Source organism: Sus scrofa, chromosome 10 (assembly GCF_054392235.1).
Source record: "Sus scrofa isolate SSC_HxYL_T2T_F1_AM1 chromosome 10, Sscrofa_HxYL_maternal_Yorkshire_Landrace_v2.0, whole genome shotgun sequence".
Lineage (NCBI taxonomy): Eukaryota > Metazoa > Chordata > Mammalia > Artiodactyla > Suidae > Sus > Sus scrofa.
In genome coordinates this window covers 4098130-4116150 of record NC_139392.1, presented here as the reverse complement: position 1 = coordinate 4116150, position 18021 = coordinate 4098130, and the positions used below count along the sequence as shown (strand labels likewise).

Sequence of the window (18021 nt, the reverse complement as noted above, 5' to 3'; positions counted from 1 at the left end):
CAACCTTACCTCAATTTCTCAGTAACCAATTTACTCCCATCGGCTACCACGCTTTTCTTTCTAGGGCCACAGCTGGAATACACGGAAGTTCCTGGGCTGGGGGTGGAATAAGAGATGCAACAGAGGCCTGCACCACAGCCACAGCCACATGATCCTTCCTCGCTGCGTCTGTGACCTACACTGCAGCTTGCCGCGACTCTGGAGCTTTAACTCACTACATGAGGCCAGGGACTGAACCAGCATCCCATGAACACGAGTCAGGTTCTTAATGCACTGAGCCACAACAGGAACTCCCCATCAGCTACCTCTTGAATAATTTTTGAGAATGGCAGAGACTCTCTCGGCATAAACATAGCATTTCTCAAGTTGCCTTTGTTGTTATTTTTATCGTATTCGTTTTATGTTGATTTTTCATCAAGTTCCATTACAGAAAATGGCTTTAACTCAGTTTACTCACAAAATCTGAAATTATATTTTGTTTTGAGCCAGTGGTTTTCTAATCACAGACTATGACGGTAAATGAAGTTTTTTGTACCTCTAAAGTCTCACTCTGCTTCGCCTGGAAACAGTATCTGAGGAAAGTTCACCTAAGCTATCTTGGAGGTGAGTAATAGGATACCAACCATAGAAGACTGTCTGTGAAATCTCAATAGGTGTTTGAGGCATAAAAATGTTTCCTTTTTTATGTTATAAATGGTTTCCTGAAAGTGAAACTGATGCATAGGCAGGCAAATGCTTAGCATTGAAAGCAGAAATGAAAAAAGAAACAAAATTAATGATTGTGATGTTTACTGTTTCAACTTCAAATATCAGCCAGAGAGAAATTACTGGCCTCAAGGATAAATGTTAAATGGAGATGCATTTTCAAGCATCACAGAGATTGCAAATTGTCCCCTATAAAACGTAACGAATTTGTAATATTTACATTATTAAGGGAAGGGAGGAAACTAAATCAGCAAAGCATAAATTAAGATATAAAATATAACCATATTAATAAAAAAATAAGTTAAACTCCTAGAGTTGGTAATCTAACAACAAAACATTTTGCCTAATTTTTATTTCTATCCCAAGAACAGAGTCAGCACCCTACAACAATTCAAAAGCCTTTAAACAAATCTTTTAGATTCTCAGCATTTAAATTTTGGACTCAACGTATTGCTACAAGGCTTTGCTGTTTATCTCTTAATCCTTTACTGTTTAATAATCTTTCTTCACAGATGGTGACACGTAAATTATATTTTCCCAATGTAAATAGCGCTGGGAACGCAGATTTAAACCTGAATAAATCAGATTTGTTTTAGGTGGCAATGACAATGAAGAGAAGGACACGGAGAGATGCCAAACAAACTTCTTGATTCATTCCACTCCTTATGGCCTTTTGGTTCCTAAGCAGATAGAAAATCATCCAAACAGATTGCATCTCAGTATTAACACAATCTTATCAACCGTTTACATTGAATTAGGAGTGGGTACTTGTCAAGTCACATAATTACTTGAAGATATCTATGCCTGCATTGCTGTGAGGGAAAGGAAAACTACCTGAGCTTTGCCGCAGTTAAATATGCTGTATTCAACAAAATCCTTCTTAATGAACCATCAGCTCCTTTCTTCTCCCAAATGACGTAGGTAATTCTCTTCCCACCATAGTCTGGAATTCCTCCTCCTGAGTTATACATAATACTCTCATTTAATTCATGATCATATCCAAATTATGCACATAATATAAGGCTAGGATGCTAAGAATCTATTTAAAAAAGTAAGAAGTAAGAGGAGGGTTTGGCAAAGTCTTAGAACCAATGCTGCTATAAATACATACATATATATATATATATATATATCACTCCTAAGAGCAGTTACTGTGTAAATATCCCAAACAGTATTAGAAAAGAATAGATTTGGCACTTCAGTCCACATTTCCACTCAACCGACTCTTTCAAATATGGTTTTGGCTTAATGAGCATTGGCAGGTAATTTTAAAGCTGATTTGGACACATGGTATGAGTTAGATGCCGAAAACTATCTCCCCTTAATTTCCCAAACATGTTTTCAGCATAATAACTGTGGTGCTTTTTCTCTACATTATTTTTGGTGTTCAAGAAACAAAGAGTAAATATAATTAGAGAAAGGTCTAGATAAAAGATTTGACGTCAGTTTTTGGGACAGTTTTACATTCAAAGACCTTGTTTTCTATAGAAACAGCAGGTGTCAAATCAGGAAAGCATCAGCAACATATCTTCAATAATTCCAGTTAGATGACCTAGGCAGGATAAGACCAGCAGGTATGAAGACTCAAAAATCAGTCATGGAGAAATAAGCAAAACCTGCTCAAGTGTGCAGGAGCTATAACGTAATAATTGTCATGGAACTGGCAGAATGGCAGAAGTCAAAGAGAGAAAAGACAAATGCATATCCACAGAACAGAGGAAGAACAGATTTGACGTCAGATCAACATTCAAAGCCATGTTGCGAAAACCTCTCTTCGATTTCCTACATTTGGCAGCAAAGGGTGGTTGTTTGAAAGGTACCAATTCTCTGACTTTGCCACTGTAGATTTTGATCAATTGTTTACAGCAGTATTGGGTTTGGTAATTTTTTTAAAAGCTCCCTGGGTGTTTTTAAATTGCAGCCCGGGCTAAGAAACATCTGTCTAAAAGAAGATACGTAACAAGAAAACCCGAATCAGAAAAACAGAACTGTTTACAGACTGGTTATGAGTTTAACATTAAAAGACACTGATGGATCCTTACTGAGAAATAAGGGATCTATTATGGCAATCTAGCTTGTTGGAATCGGTGATAATGTGATTTATCATACATATCTGATCTTCATCCCCATTTCTGACAGAGAGCTCCTAAACCCTGGGAATTTCCTTAGTGATGACAGAGAGAGAAAGATGCCTTTTGTTATTCATAACAAGCCCTTTCAACCACAGGAGGCCATAGGTGAAGTCTTGAAAGCCCCTAAAGGTGGAAGCTGGAAGCTGGCTGCCAGGGGAATAAACCCTGCAATACAATTTTCAGCCCCATTCTATTCCCACCAGATCGCTGGGAAAAAGAGGACTGAAGGATTAATGACTCATCAGTGGCTGATAACTTAATCAACCATGCCTATGCAATCACACCTCCATAAAAACCCGAAGGAATGAGGTTTGGGGTCTGGGGTCGGTGACCAGATCAGGCCCCAGGAGGAGTTGCTCAGGCTAAGGCTGTACTAGCACACCGCAACTTACAGTGGGGCTATCCCAGAAAAGGGTGACTTCGGCCAACCATCAGCACTTGCCTGCTCTGAACAAGCTACCCGACCCAGACCCAGGGCTTCCTTTTGCTCCATGTAAAAAAAGCAACCCTGCTTTCATCCAATCAGCAAATCCCGGCAAAGCTTCCTGCTCAGTTTGATCTACAAAAACCTCTTGCTTTGTAGCTTTCTGGAACTCCTTTCTCTCTGCTAGACTGGCTACTGGCCGGTTCATGAATTGCTGAATAAAAGCACACTAAATCAGTAAATGGTGGAGCTGGGACGGAGAGGGCCTGGAGAGGGCACCAAGCTCTGTGCCCCTTCCCCCTACCTCCCTACGCATTCCTTTCATCTGGCTGTTCCTGAGCTCCTTTTATAAGCCAGCAATCTAATGAGCAAACTGTTTTCCCGAGTTGTGCGAGCTGCTACAGCAAATTAATTATAAACACAAGGAGGGGGTTGTGGAACCTCCGATGTGTAGCCAGTCCAGACAACACCTGGGATTCTCGGTTGGCATCTGAAGTGGTGGTGAGAGGGAGCAGGCTAGCGGCACTGAGCCTTGAACCTGCAGGGTCTGACACCACCTCCAAGTAGTGGAGAATTCTAGGACACCCAGCTGGTGCCCAGAGAGTTGGATAATTTCTTGTCAAGGGAGAAAACTCACACACATCTGGTCACAGAGGTATCAGACGTTAAGCTCCGAGAGTGGAGGAGGAACACAGCATGTCTTTCCTTTACCAGGGTCTCTAAAATTACATCTCCCCCCCACCCCGTTGCCACACCCCTCTTTCAGGGTCTCCCAGTGAGGCCCAGAAGAGGTAGGATGCACATAACCCAACCCAAAGTCCTCTTCAGGGGAGCTTTGGCCCGTCATTGCGGCTTGTGACTTCCTTAGGGACTCATTGAGCTTTCTAGTATTTCAGCTGTATGAATTCGCTAAGGCTACCCCCCAGGGGACCCGATGTTTACTAATAAGACCGAATTTACATATGGTAAAAGTCGCAGGTGACTTTTTAATTCCACAGTTCAGAGAGATCTGAGGAAAGTACCAGAAATCACCAACACGATCCATATACAGACATTCCCATAATCTCAGATTTCATCACCTCCTTTCCTTCCATTAACCTGTTCCGTGGGCAACTCACTTCTTTCTGTCGCCACAGATTAGCTCTGCTTCTTCTTGCTGTCTGGATTCTTTCATTAACCTTCATGTTTTTAAAAAATCGTCTTTATTGCTGTGTGTATCAGCAGTTCATTCAGGAACGAAGCAGTGTTCCATTGAAGAAATACACCGCAATTTATTCCATTTTCTTTTGCATGGCTCTTGGACAAGTGTCTCATTTGGGGCTGTTATGAGCGACGTTACAAACATCAGTAAGTCATCCTGTGGACTTAAGTTGAAAATTCTCTTGGGTAAATGAAAAGTAATGAAATTAGTGTACACAGGTAGGTGAATATTTAACTAAATAAGACATTTCCCAAGAGTTTTCCAAGGGAATTGACCACTTTATACCCCAACAGTGGCAGAGAAGTGTCTCGGGTGCGCCAGCTCATCACCAACATTTGCTGTCAGTCTTTTCAATTTCAGCCACTTTAGTGGGTGAAAAGTTAGCTTTCCTTGATGACCAGTGATGAAGAACAGAGCTTCTAGAAATGTGATTCCTGGATTAGCAGTATCATTATCACTAAGAAACTCATTAGAAAGGCAAAATTTATACTCCGCCGCCCACAGGCTTAATGAATCAAAAACTCTGAAGTTGGAGCTCAGAAATCTGTTTTAACAAAACCTCCAGCTGATTCTGATCTGTGATTAGATTCATTCACATGCTCAGGTGAGTTTGGGTCTCAAATTCTACAACATAAAGGGTAGATAAAAGTTAAATATCCTAATTTTTTTTTTTTTTTTTTTTTTTTTGCCGCCCTGCAGCCCATGGAGTTCCTGGAGCCGGCAATCAGATCCGAGGTGCGATTATGACCTGTGCCACCACTGTGCCAACGCAGGACCCTTTAACCCACTGTGCCCAGCCAGGTATAGAACTGTGTGTCCTAGTGCAACAGAGACACCACCAGTGGGAACACCTAACTTGTATTTAATAGGAAGGATTTTACACAATAGAAAACAGTTGTCCTTACATAAATAATCTCCTAGGTTACTCCTACAGAGCAAATTAGAACTCAACAATCTGAATCTCTTCAAAAATCTAATGCCTACATAGATTTCCTAAACACAAAGTTCAAATAATTCCTCTGAAGGATAAATGAAGGATGAGGATTTGCCTTGTGCTGCAGCAGGTTAAGGATCCAGCGTTGTCACTGCAGTGGCTCGAGTTGCTGTTATGAGGCGGGTTCCCTGGCTTGGGAACATCTGTGTGCCATGACATAACCCGGGGGGGGAAAGGGATGAAATTTTAAGAATATTACAGCATCTTAGACATCTAGGGCCCTGAAAATACTGTTACTCCTCCAATTTAATATCATTATCTTCAATTAAAACTCATTGTTTTTATTAAACTATGATACACAATATGTATAAATTTTTCAATTAGCACCTACATTAACTTTCGGTGTCTGATATCTATGAGAATATGGCACAATCGTAGGCATATTACAATCTTGTCACTAATTTGACCCATAACAAATCAGTCATGCATCCATTTTCCCTTGTATTTTAAGATTTTAATAAAAGTTGGCAAAAGCCGTGTAATTCGTGTTTTGCAGAAAGCCAAATTTCTGCATGCTTTTCCCAAATTCATAAGGTTTTAGGGCCTTATTGTTTGAGGGTGTTCCATGTTATTTTATCACCTACTCTTGAATTAATTTCTGTTCCACGTCTCTTCTCTCCACTTAAACACAGGCCAATCTGTGCAGGGAATTCCATCACTGAACTCTGCTTTGCAGAAAACCACCGGCAGTTGGGACTTATACATACGACAAGTTCCCGTGAAGGCCTGATCTCCCATCATGATAATGACTCCTCCTAGATAACAGACACTCTCATTCTGGAAAGTCGCACCCGTGCCAAAGCTGAAATTCCTTACCACCCACGATTCGCCACAATTCGCCAGTCTCCCATTTCATCGCAAGGCCTTTGCTTCCCTTTCTCATCTTTTCCAATAAACCTCCCACTCTAATTCTCTCATTTTCCTTCCCTGACTCTCCAACTTCTCATTATTCTTTACTATCATGATATTGCCATCTTTTTATTCCATTGTTCTGTCCAACGCATGCCTTTGAGGGTTGCCGATACCAACCCACGGAGCATATGAAAATATCAAACTACTTCATAAATCATCTTGAGAAGAAATCTTATACTGGCTATTACAATTATATTTGTGGGAGTTCCCATTGGGGCTCAGCGGAAACAAATCTGACTGGTACCCATGAGGACACAAGTTTGATCCCTGGCCTCTAACTTAAGGATGAGGGCATTGCCGTGAGCTGTGGTGTAAGCCATAGACACGACTGGCATTGCTATGGCTGTGGTGTAGGACAGCACCTGCAGCTCTGATTTGACCCCTAGCCTGGGAATCTCCATATGCCGCAGGTGTGGCCCTAAAAAGACAAAAAAAAAATTATATTTGTGTATCTACAGAATATATAATTACCTCTACCATATGTAAGTATGCGATGTGATACACCAGCAGCTTCTTTCTTGACAGAGAAGGAAACTAAGGATCAGAGTAGTAAAATGTAAAATAATGTGTCTTGGAGTTCCCATCATGGCACAGCAGAAACGAACCCGACTAGGAACCATGAGGTTGAGGGTTCGATCCCTGGCCTTGCTCAGTGGGTTAACATCTGGTGTTGCCATGAGCTGTGGTGTAGGTTGTAGACGCGGCTTGGATCTGGCGTGGCTGTGGCGTAGGCCAGCAGCAACAGCTCTGATTAGATCCCTCGCCTGAGAACCTCCATATGCCGCGGGTGTGGCCCTAAAAAGACGAAAAAGACAAAAAATAAAAAATAAAATAATGTGTCTAAAATGATCACACAGGAAATAGCAAAGCCAGAATTTGTTTCCGAAATGTCCTATGCCGTCTCTATCATAGCAAAGTGTCCTGTAGATGATTGCGCTGAACAGCAAAACTAAAAACTGCCTCTCTGTCAACCACCAAACACACTCACCTGCAGGACAAGCTACATAACTTTCAAGGCTTAGTGCTAAACAAATGGAGGGCCCCTTACCCGAAAATGGAGAATTACAAGGCAACACCATCTGAGCCTCGAATGAAGTTCAAGGACCTTTTAAGCAAGTGGCCCTGCGCCCACATTATCTACCTGGGAATCCGCTCTTTTCCTCCTGTGGGATGTCACTCTTCCATGCACACTTCACCTCCCCTCAGAGGTGTTCCGTGTCCTGACGTCAGTGTGTGATGTGCACGAACTTTCTACATCTCCTCCTATTCGGTTCAGCACACAGCTCTGCTAACTGGATCTGGTTTCCTTTCTTGTTTGCCTCAGGATTCCCCATACATTTTCCCTCTTTCTTCAAATAACCAAGTATCCGAGGGGCCCCCAGCACCTCAAGGAAGTAAATGCATCACCTTTGCTGTATTTTATGTAAGTGAACTAGGCCTGTCCAGCTCTGGGGCTGCTCTACAAGCTCTACTCTGTGCACATGGATCCACATACGACTGCATTAAAATGCAAACAGCGGCTTATCCCAAATTCCTGGTAATTCTATGGAACATATCTTTCAATCACTTCACTCTAGATTTAATAATAGCTTTTGGGGGGAAGAAAACACTTTATTTTTTGGTTTCGGGAATGAGTAATTGTACACTTTTTAATCATATGATTATCTACTATTTTTACCTTTTACCATAACAGTAAAAGTTTAAAATTAAGACATTTTAACAGTTTAGAACCTAAGCATTCCAGTGACTCACCATGTGGCTCAGTGATTTTGCACTGCATAATTTTGGCAAGCAGCTTTTCATTAAAGTGCACGCATGCTATTGGAATAGTTTAGCTGCTTTCGAATTGACTATGTAATTGTGAGGCATAAAAATACAAACAGGGTTTTTCCTACCTGGCTAAATTTATAGTCCCAGGCTTTTATTCTTTAATTAATTTACATTGCTGCAATTTATAAATCTATCAATAAATAGCATCATTTTCTCTGCCTGAGTTCTGACTCAAGATAACAGCAAAAAATTAATGCAACAAAAAATAACCCCTTGGCCAGGCTGGAGCACGTGACATAGCATTCGGATAAAGTGACCGTCCCGAGTCCTAGATTCGTGCAGACGGCTGACACATCTCCGGGGGAGGCCCGTCATGGAGTGCCAGTTATCTAATGCTCTGTCAGAGTATTATCCCAAAACTTTGTAAAGTGAAACAATCAATTAGTATGGACACAGGAGACAGGTTTCGGTTCTTTTAATTCCATAGATCTATCCTATCCATCCAGGGTTGCAGCCTATACTCCCATCACCTGGGAAATGAGATTAACATTAGTTTCTTGCAAAGTCTTGTACCAATACTGTACCTAGTTCTCTAACGGCAATCACTTTTTCTCTGGGAATACTCGAGGGATTAATGATGGACAGATCAAATTTTCCACTGCAAGTCTCTGAAATAAGTTAGCATAGAGGTTTTTTTTTTTTAAGAAAAGACAAAAATTGCAGCAACTCTATTTTATTACTTATACACATTTTGATATTCCCTATAGTTAAATATAAGCTAGCATACATTTTGCAAAGAGATCAAATGGCAAGATAAAATTTCTTCAATAATAAAGAAGCGCTTGATAGAGACGGTCAGAATTTACATATAAGCCCTATACTACACAGCTACCGTAATCCAAACAGTATGATCCCGGCACAAAAACAGAAACAGATCAAGGAAACATGATAGAAGGCCCAGAAATAAGCCTACACACCTACGGTCAGTTAATCTGTGACAAGAGAGGCAAGACTATACAATGGAGAAAAGAGAGTCTCTTTTCAGTAAGTGACAGGGAAAATTAGACAGCTACATGTAAAAGGATGAAATTAGAATATTCTCTAACACCATACACAAAAATAAACTCAAAATGTACTAAAGACATACATAAAGATGGATACCATAAAACTCTTAGAGGAAAAAAAGGCAGAACACTCTTTGACATAAATGGCAGCAGTATCTTTGGGGATCCACCTCCTAGAAAAATGAAAATAAAAACAAAAATAAACAAATGGGACCTAATTAAACTTAAAAGCTTTTTCACAGCAAAGGAAACCATTAATAAAATGAAAAGACGAGCTACAGAATGGGAGAAAATATTTGCATGTGATGTGACTGACAATGGATTAATATCCAAAATACACAAACAGCTCATATAGCTCAATGTCAGAATAAACAAACAACCCAACTTTAAAAAATGGGCAGAAAATCTAAATAGACATTTCTCCAAAAATAGACAGATGGCCAAAAAAGCACATGAAAAGATACTCAACATTACTAATTATCAGAGAGATGCAAACCAAAACTACATTGTGATATAACCTCAGACCAGTTAGAATGGTCATCATCAAAAAGTCTACAAATAATAAATGCTAGGAAGGGTGTGGTACAAAAGGAACTCTTCTGCACTGTTGTTGGGAATGTAATTTGGCACAGCCACTATGGAGAACAGTATGTGGATTACATAAAAACTGAATATAGGACTACCACTAGTATATATGTGACCCAGCAATCCCACTCCTGGGCATCTATCTGGAGAGAACCCTAACTCAAAAAGATACATGGACCCCAATGTTCACTGCACCACTATTCATAATAGTCAAGGCATGGAAGCAACTAAATGTCCATCAGGAAATGAAGGGATAAAGAAGATGCAGTACACATATGTGATGGAATATTACTCAGCCATAAAAAAGAATGAAATAACACCATTTGCAGCAACATGGATGGACCTAGAGCTTATCATACTAAGTGAAGTCAAGGACAAATGTATATCACTTAATATGTGAAATCTAATGAAACGATACAAATGAGTTATTTATAAAGTGGAAACAAATTCACAGACATAGAAAAACCAAAGTGGACAGGTCTGAGGGAGGGATAAATCAGGAATTTGGGAGTAACACATACACATTACTGTATATAAAATAAGCAAGGACCTGCTGAATAGCACAGGGAACTATACTCAGTATTTTATAACAACATACATGGGTAAAGAATCTGAAAAAGATCACACACACACACACATATGTATCAGTGAATCACTTTGCTGTATACCTAAAACTAACACAACATTGTCAATCAACTATACATCAATTTTAAAAAAGCTTTTTTATTAAAAAGTCTCCTATAAGCTTACTCCCATCATCGAATTCCCTTCTCTCTAACACTCACAGCCTTGTCTGAGCCCTTACTCTCTGCTAGAGGCAGAGAAAGAAAAAGTCACAAATCAGACGTCTTTATATGGTGGAGGCTAAAATAATTAGCAACATCAAAATCTCTTTCACCCATGGGTTAAACGTCCAAGGAAATAAAAGCCAGAAATAGCCTCTTCCATTTCACACTGGATTCTGTCTTAGCCAGAAGATTCTCAAATGTTTGTGTGGGCTCGTTAGGCTCTCACTGGAATAAGATTTATTATGAAATTTTTATGGCCTCACAAATTGAATTAATTTCATGTCATGTTTCTGATGTACCTCACTTCTAAAGAACACTTAAAATGACAGCGTTTGCAAAATTAATATAGAATTAGTCCCATATTCGACCAATTTAAAAGCGAGCCAACCCCTTTCCCAAAAGCAGTTCCTCAGGCGAAAATGCGTTCCTATGACCGGGATCTAGTGCTGCCAAAGCCCAGGGGAGAAACGCGGCGGTTTCTGAGAGCAAGAGGCTTAGGAGCATCAGGCAGCAGCCCAGTCCGCGCGCCACGATGGTTTCCCACGACGATGCTCGCGAACGCCAATGTGAGTGGGAGAAAGAGCCTAGCGGGATTTTAATTTTGCCAAAACGCAGTAACCATCTCTGGGAGGAAAACACCTAATGTGACATAACGTCTTCTAAGTGCCTCAGTGTTGCTGACTTCTTGCAAAGCTTAAAAATATAAAATAATGGCAGCCCTTGTCACCAGGTCTTATTAGATAAGCGAAAAACAAAAACAAAACAAAACAAAAAAATGCAGTTCCTGTGTCACTACATAACTTGAAAAGGTTTATACAGATGGACTCTAAGAGTGATTTTTAGGTGCTCAGTGTGGGAATCACTATGTCACATGCAAGGGCTGCTGATTCACAAATGGAGAGCCAAGTTATGACCACAGGAGAGACTGTCTCCATGAACCGCCTACACACATACTTCCAGTAAATAATGCCTTTCAACGTGCAATTGTTTATTTTCCTTGTTGTGTGTCTGTTCAGATTAGATTTATTGGCGCACATATATATTTTTGATTTGTTGAACAGAATCAAAATATTGAGTCTTGTATCTTATATGAATTGTCATTCAATTTTTTAAAAATAGTTTGATGTGTGTATTTTACAAAACTGTCCATCCAAGATGACTGTGTAGTTAAAGAAGAAAATAGGAACCAAAGCTAAACATTTGTTCACCAAAGCTAGTTTAGAAGCCCTGCCCAAGAGGCTGTGTGCGAACGAGCTGCCCTGAACCGAAAAAGCAACTCTGCTTCAGCTGTGCCTGTAAAGTTCCAGGTGCAGCCGCGGCGCCTTGTCCTCTGAAGCTGTGTCCAAATCGGACAGAAACTCTGCGTTCGCCCAGGCCTGCGCCAGGCTGAGCACCTCCCGCCCTTGTGGTGAGCAGCCAGCTGAGACCCAGCCACTCCGGCCAAGGTCTGTACCTGCCCTGCCCGACACCCCCCTGCCCTTCAAGCTGGAGCTGGAGCGCTGGAGCGGGACGCACCCAGGGGCAGTACTGAGAGTGAGGTCGCGTTTTCTGAGAAAGCTCTGTGTTCCTTGTCCTCGCATCTCTAAAGTCCACTCCCCACCCTAAATGGGTGGTCCTACTTCATTCTTTTTCTCTGACAAAATTGGGAGAAATCATGAAAGAATGTCTCCTTCCACCACGAGTCCACAAACCCAATCTTAGTTTTTCCTTTCCAGAAGGGATGGTCATTTTCCAAGGCCACTCTCCGTGCAGGTCCAAAAATAGCATCCCTCGCCCCTCAGTCACATTTCATCACACAGGGACGCCTTTTTCTCTTCCTCTTCAATTCCCCTCCTGCTACTGGAGGGATGACCGACTCGCTGTCAGGCTTCGCTCCTTCACGCGGCTCCTCTCTTCCTTGTTCTCCAGCTCTGTCCCTTTCCCTGCTCTGCTTTCTCTAAAATCAACTTAGACTCAGCTTTTCCCCGCACCGTTCCAAAGCCTCTGCTTCTGTCAAGGTTACCAGAGGCCTTCCACCCAGTGCCCTGCTCTATCCTTGGCTCTCCTCGGACCTGCAAGACCACGCATTTCTTCTTTCTTGAAACACTTTCTTTTTTTGGAACTTGGGACGTGCCAGTGTCTCAGTGTGCATTCTACTCACTGACACCTCCTTTGTAAACTTCTTTGCCAGATTCTCTAGACTTCCTTCTAAATGCGGAACGGCCCAGAGTTCTGCCTTTGGCCCTGTTCTCTTCCCGAGCCGTGTACACTGCCCGCTGCAGGCATCTGGTCCTGCACCTTTAAATATCCTCCATGTCTTGATGGCTCCTAAACTGAAGTCGCCAGCACTGGCCTTCCTCCTAAAGTCCAGACCTGCGCATACTTAATTAACATCTCGACTTGAATGCTTTTAAGGACCTCACACTCGAGAGGCGTAAATTGAACACTTGGAACCCTACGCTCCCAAATCACTTGATCTCAGCCAGTGTGTCTCATTTAATTAAACGGTGCTGCAATTTGCCCAGCTTTTCTGGCCAACAATTTTGAAGTAACATTTGACGGACCTCTTTCTCTCACAACCTCGTCAAGTTTAGGCAGAAGCCACGAACAACACCTATAGATACGCCTGGATCATTCAGAGCAGCGAGAGGATTTTCCACACTCTCCCTACGGAGCCACGCTGCACTGAGGCCTTAGAGGGTCGCGGAGACAGCGGAAGGCGCCTAGATCTGAGACTCACCAACCTGAATGAAACGTCCCATGTGGATCATTCCATAAAACAAACATTAGGCTCTTGTGTGAGTGAAAAATGAACATGTGTTGGGTTAAACCAGTGCAATTTTGGAGTTGTCACAGCCATGGCCTGATCTTACTAACACAGAAGTTCCAACTTAGGATGGTATTACTTATCAACCAAACCAAAACTGATCTGGCGCTGCCCTTGGTTTGGTGGTTGGAGGCAGGAGGCAAGGGAACTTTAAAAAGCAAACTGGAAGGCTGGTGAGCCATGTTATTTTGTGAAGACACTTAGTAAAAAGTCACCTGCAATAACTTGAAATGAAGAACACATACTTACTGAGCCAATAACGTTAAGGAGCCTGGAAAGGAGTCAGGGTGACATCATCCACCAGCTGTCATGATTGGTTTTCGGAAGTCATTACAAGAATGGGAGATGCCCATCAAAGAAGCAGCTGACTTTCAGGGAAAATAGAGATTTCAAAGGGCCTGGAGAAAGTCCACCAAATAAGGACATGATACATTTGGGAAAGCCAACGGCTAGGGATCGTAAGCAGTCAGAGATAAAACAAAAAGGAAAAGGAAAAAAAAAATAAAAGGGCCTTGAGATACAAAAGGTCAAGAAAGCTTTTAAATTAAACTAAGTGACTCTGTTCGGCAGGGAAAAAAATCAGATTAAGAATATTCCCAAGACTCTGAGTGTCTGTAGCCTCGAGGTAGCTGCAGTCCCACAGAAAGCATGTGGGTAGAGATAACAAAGGAGCAAGTCAAGCTTGGGAAATCGTTTTAGGTACAAGTTTGTGTTTATTGCCACATGGAACTGTCTGGAAGCAAATAGATAAAAAGCTTCCTAAGTTTTTGAGGAAATTGTATTGCCAAAGAAACTGTAAGCCTAGTCTAAAAACAGTCTATGACTGCTTGTTGAGTCTTAAACCCTCTACTGAAACAACCCAGGGGTATTTGATGAGGCTCCGACAAGAGGCAGGTGCCACAGCGATGCTTCCCCAAAGAAGACATGCTCCCTCATCTGTGTTAGCTTTAGCCTCGGAGGAAAACCGACAAAAAAGGACTCTCTAAAGAGCAGAGGAAGGGACCACGAAAACGTTGTTTAAGGGAGGGTTATTAGAGAACAAAATCAGTCTTTAGGACCTTTTCTCACAACCTCCCCTCCCAGTGAGGAGGTTTTCATAATGCAGGCCCAGCAGATTCTCGTCACTGAAGCAGGGATTGCTCTGGATGCTCTATTCTGCCCTTTCCGGGCAACATTTATTGTAATGATTGGGTCCTCGCTCTGTCATGATATATTGAGTCCTGAGATGCATGTAACTTTTAATAATGTGTATTTTCAGTTCACCCCACAAGCAACATCCAGACTGGAGAGAAATGAGTGCTTATTATCTGCAGACCATGAGCAAGTGGCTCAACAGGGTTACTGGAGAGGACTTCTGAGTTACCTCGCTTAGGGAGGAGGTGATGGGTCCCATGCACGTAGGCGTGAAATGGGTACTTGCTGGCCAAACTGGCACAGAGTGTCAGAGACTGGCTAGATTGCAAATGCTTTGCCTCTTTCTCCCGGGCCCCTAACTGGGCGGCACGCCACAGTTTTGCCGGCTGGAATAATGAGACTGTGGCCAATGGAACAGGGTGGAAGCAATGCACACACTCTCCGAGGTCATGAGACCCTCCTTTGTCTCTGTCCCTGGCAGGAGCTGCAAGCACACGGTGCCGAGGTTCTCCGACAGAATCAAAAGATGAGGGAACTTAAAATACTACGTAACAAACAGAAACCAGAGAAGACAAGCTCTGTGTTCAGGAGACTGGCCTAGCCATAAACTGGGCTACCACTGGAATAAGAAATAGAATGTTATCACGCATCCCACCGAAATGCCGTCTTTGCGATATAGCAGCGCTCGTTCTCTGCTCATAGGGGAGGAGGTGTTGGTGTTATTACTATTTTATACGCCATTCATTGTATTTTTCAACCACTACACCACTCGCAGTTACTTGAGGGCAAGACGGAGGCTTAGTGCTGAGTCTGATGACTCATTAACCTTTCTTCCAAAACACATTCACGGGGACCTAACTCTTAAAGCAATAACATATTCTATTACACCAGAGTGGTAAGTTCAGAAGCATTAGAAGATTAAAGTCTGATATGAGAAAAGATTTATAGCTCTTCCTTATAGATTTTAGAATCAGGACTGCCTGTCCAATATTTGAACAAAACTTGATAGCTTTTGGTGTGACGGTGGGGAAAAAAAAAAAATCTCAAGATCAAGGTGATGTCAGGTATAACAGAGATAAAGCCAATTTCAATTTATTTAATGGAAACATCTAGCATAATTCTTATTCCGAGAAGCAACAAAAACATTAAATCCTACTGATAAATCCTGAACTTAGCTTTTAAGATTAATAATTAAGTTAAATTCTCCAATGATAGCTATGGCAGCAGCCCCTATTCTTCTTTGTGCTGCCACATGCAAGACAAATTCCTCTGGGTCAATTCATTCATAAGTATAATTCTAGTTAAATTACCTGATTCCTAGAAAAGCAGCCAATTGAAATTAACCTCTATGTTTAAAGAGCTTTCACATATTTTCTCAAACCTATTCCCCATTAAAATTTTGAATAATTTCTAAAATTATCTTCTATAAAAAATTTTTACACAATCTACATGTTTAGAATACTTTATAAGAGAAAAACGGGAATTTATTTCAAGTGATTTATTATTAATGACATATACTTTCATCTAATTGAGAAACCCGCCTAAAATATTTTATTGTAGTATAAATAAAGGCTTGAAAACAAATGAGAACTCCTGAGGCAATTATTATGAACTATACACTTTCTCTTTAATTGTGTTACAATTCCCCATTCAAATCAGAAGCATAGGATGAAATAACTTTCAAATGCTTTCATAACTTAAATTCCAAGAAGATGAGTTTTGGGGATACAGAATACAAGCGACCTGTGGTTTTAAGTTTTGTGTGAAAGAGACGTATCTAGAAATGCAGTGGGCAGATTTGGAAGGCAACAGAGATGCAGTCAGGTGGCCTCCGGAACCATGACTATTGTGAGTCCACCTGGGCCACGTGAGACCATGGCCCTCGGCCCACAGGTGACATCTAATTTTCACCCTGTTGGCTGGGACGTGCTAGCTTCATTCTAAGTGCACTTCCTTTAAGTCCCCTGAGCCCTTCTGAAAATCACCTTGGAAGTGGATAGAACCATTATTCTAAAAAGGAGAAAATGGCTGAAAACTATCAGTTTCAAGAAAGTCAAGTAGAATTATGGGTATAAACTTTCTCTTCAATGTTACTGAATCAATAAAGTCTGTAGCTACTCTGGAACCAGTGACTGGGAGGATTTTGTTCTTGCCACTGGTAGATAGCTTCATCCAAACCTGGTGTTAAAAACTACAAAAATAAAACATAAGTCAGATGTTGTTTAATCTAAGCAGGGACAGGGGGCGGGTCATCTCTTCAGGACTGGATTCTGAGTGCAAAGACAGTCAGGGATCCAGGGGCTAATGCCAGACAACCAGAGGAGAAAACTAGGCTGGGATTTGTCCAGAGAACCAGGCACCCAGATGGGGGGAAGGAAGGGAGGGCCTGACAAGTCCTTTAGGTCAAAAGAGGACCTGGAACGGGACATGGCAATCAGCCTGGGGTGGAAACCGGGATGCTGAGAAAACATTAGCTGCGGATGATCAGAAGAAAAACAAGCCCAATCGCAACTCCTCGAGAGCAAGGCCCAGCGCTTCCTCATCTTTATGTATAAATTGCCAAGAGGCCTCTGACGGAATACGAAAAAGGACTGGCATCACAGAGGAAGGAGGCCAGAGAGGAGGATGCAGGGTGGGGCTTCTAGGGGCAACCTCACGCTGGCAGGAAGTCCACTGTGATCAGAAAATCTCTCCTGAGAGTGGAACTTCGGTTTCAACAGAGCAAACTCTGCATTTCATCCTCAGAAACCCAGTATTTCCTTACCACGCAGAAATGCACTTATCAAGGTCAAAAGAAATCCTCACCTTTCAAGGACAACTAAAGGAGGCCTGTACGTCTTTGCACAAAGAGGAGACAAGGCTTGGGTAGTAACTACACAACAGATGCGCAGGATGAGGCAAAGCACTGGCTTTCGGTCCCTCTCTCCCTCTCGCAGCCTGTGCCTGTGTATGAACGTGTTTCGTTGTCATTGCTGTTGTTGTACAAAGGGTGGGGGGAGAGAATAAAGCAAACTATTAGCTCAAGTGACAAAAAAAAGAGATGTGTTTGCTCAGGAGAACACAGCTGGAGTACTGTCTGGAGGTCAGTTTTCTTAAGAGAATCTACAAATAAATTACACTAACATTTTTGTTACACATGCATTTTTTTCTGGGGGGGGGACTAGGATTCTTGAAGGATATATAAGGATATATCAGGTAGAAAACAAGTAAGGGAGATAAATCAATTTTTAAAATCTTCATAATACATAAAAATTACATGATTTTATAATGTCTGATCTAGCATATTAAAGATAATACTAAATACATTTAAGTAAAATTGAAACTAATTTATAGACTCAAAATTACATCTACAAAAGCAAACGAAATACCTCCTATAATAAAATGTGTCCTTTGAAGAGTAAATTATGGGCATAGAATAGTAGCATATTACTACATGATATAAATTTTAAAAAGATTCATTAGTTGAACTTAAAGATTACTTAATTTACATTGGAATCAACCACGCA

The 18021-nt window shown here is 41.5% G+C and overlaps 1 protein-coding gene and 1 long non-coding RNA gene across 3 annotated transcripts in view; one reads left to right on the top strand and one right to left on the bottom strand.

Annotated features, from left to right (window-relative positions):
• The window catches only part of LOC102158399 (uncharacterized), a 131078-nt gene that overhangs the window by 45830 nt on the left and 67227 nt on the right, over positions 1-18021 (bottom strand). The gene's annotated exons all lie outside the window — the stretch shown is intronic.
• On the top strand, positions 466-6365 carry LOC146398767 (uncharacterized). Of its 2 annotated transcripts, none has more exons than XR_014817258.1 (3): positions 466-603; positions 5162-5263; positions 6089-6223. It is a non-coding gene; the product is annotated as an uncharacterized LOC146398767 (long non-coding RNA). The 2 variants fall into 2 exon arrangements; XR_014817257.1 differs by lacking the exon at positions 466-603 and adding an exon at positions 4738-5066 and having other exon boundaries at positions 6089-6365.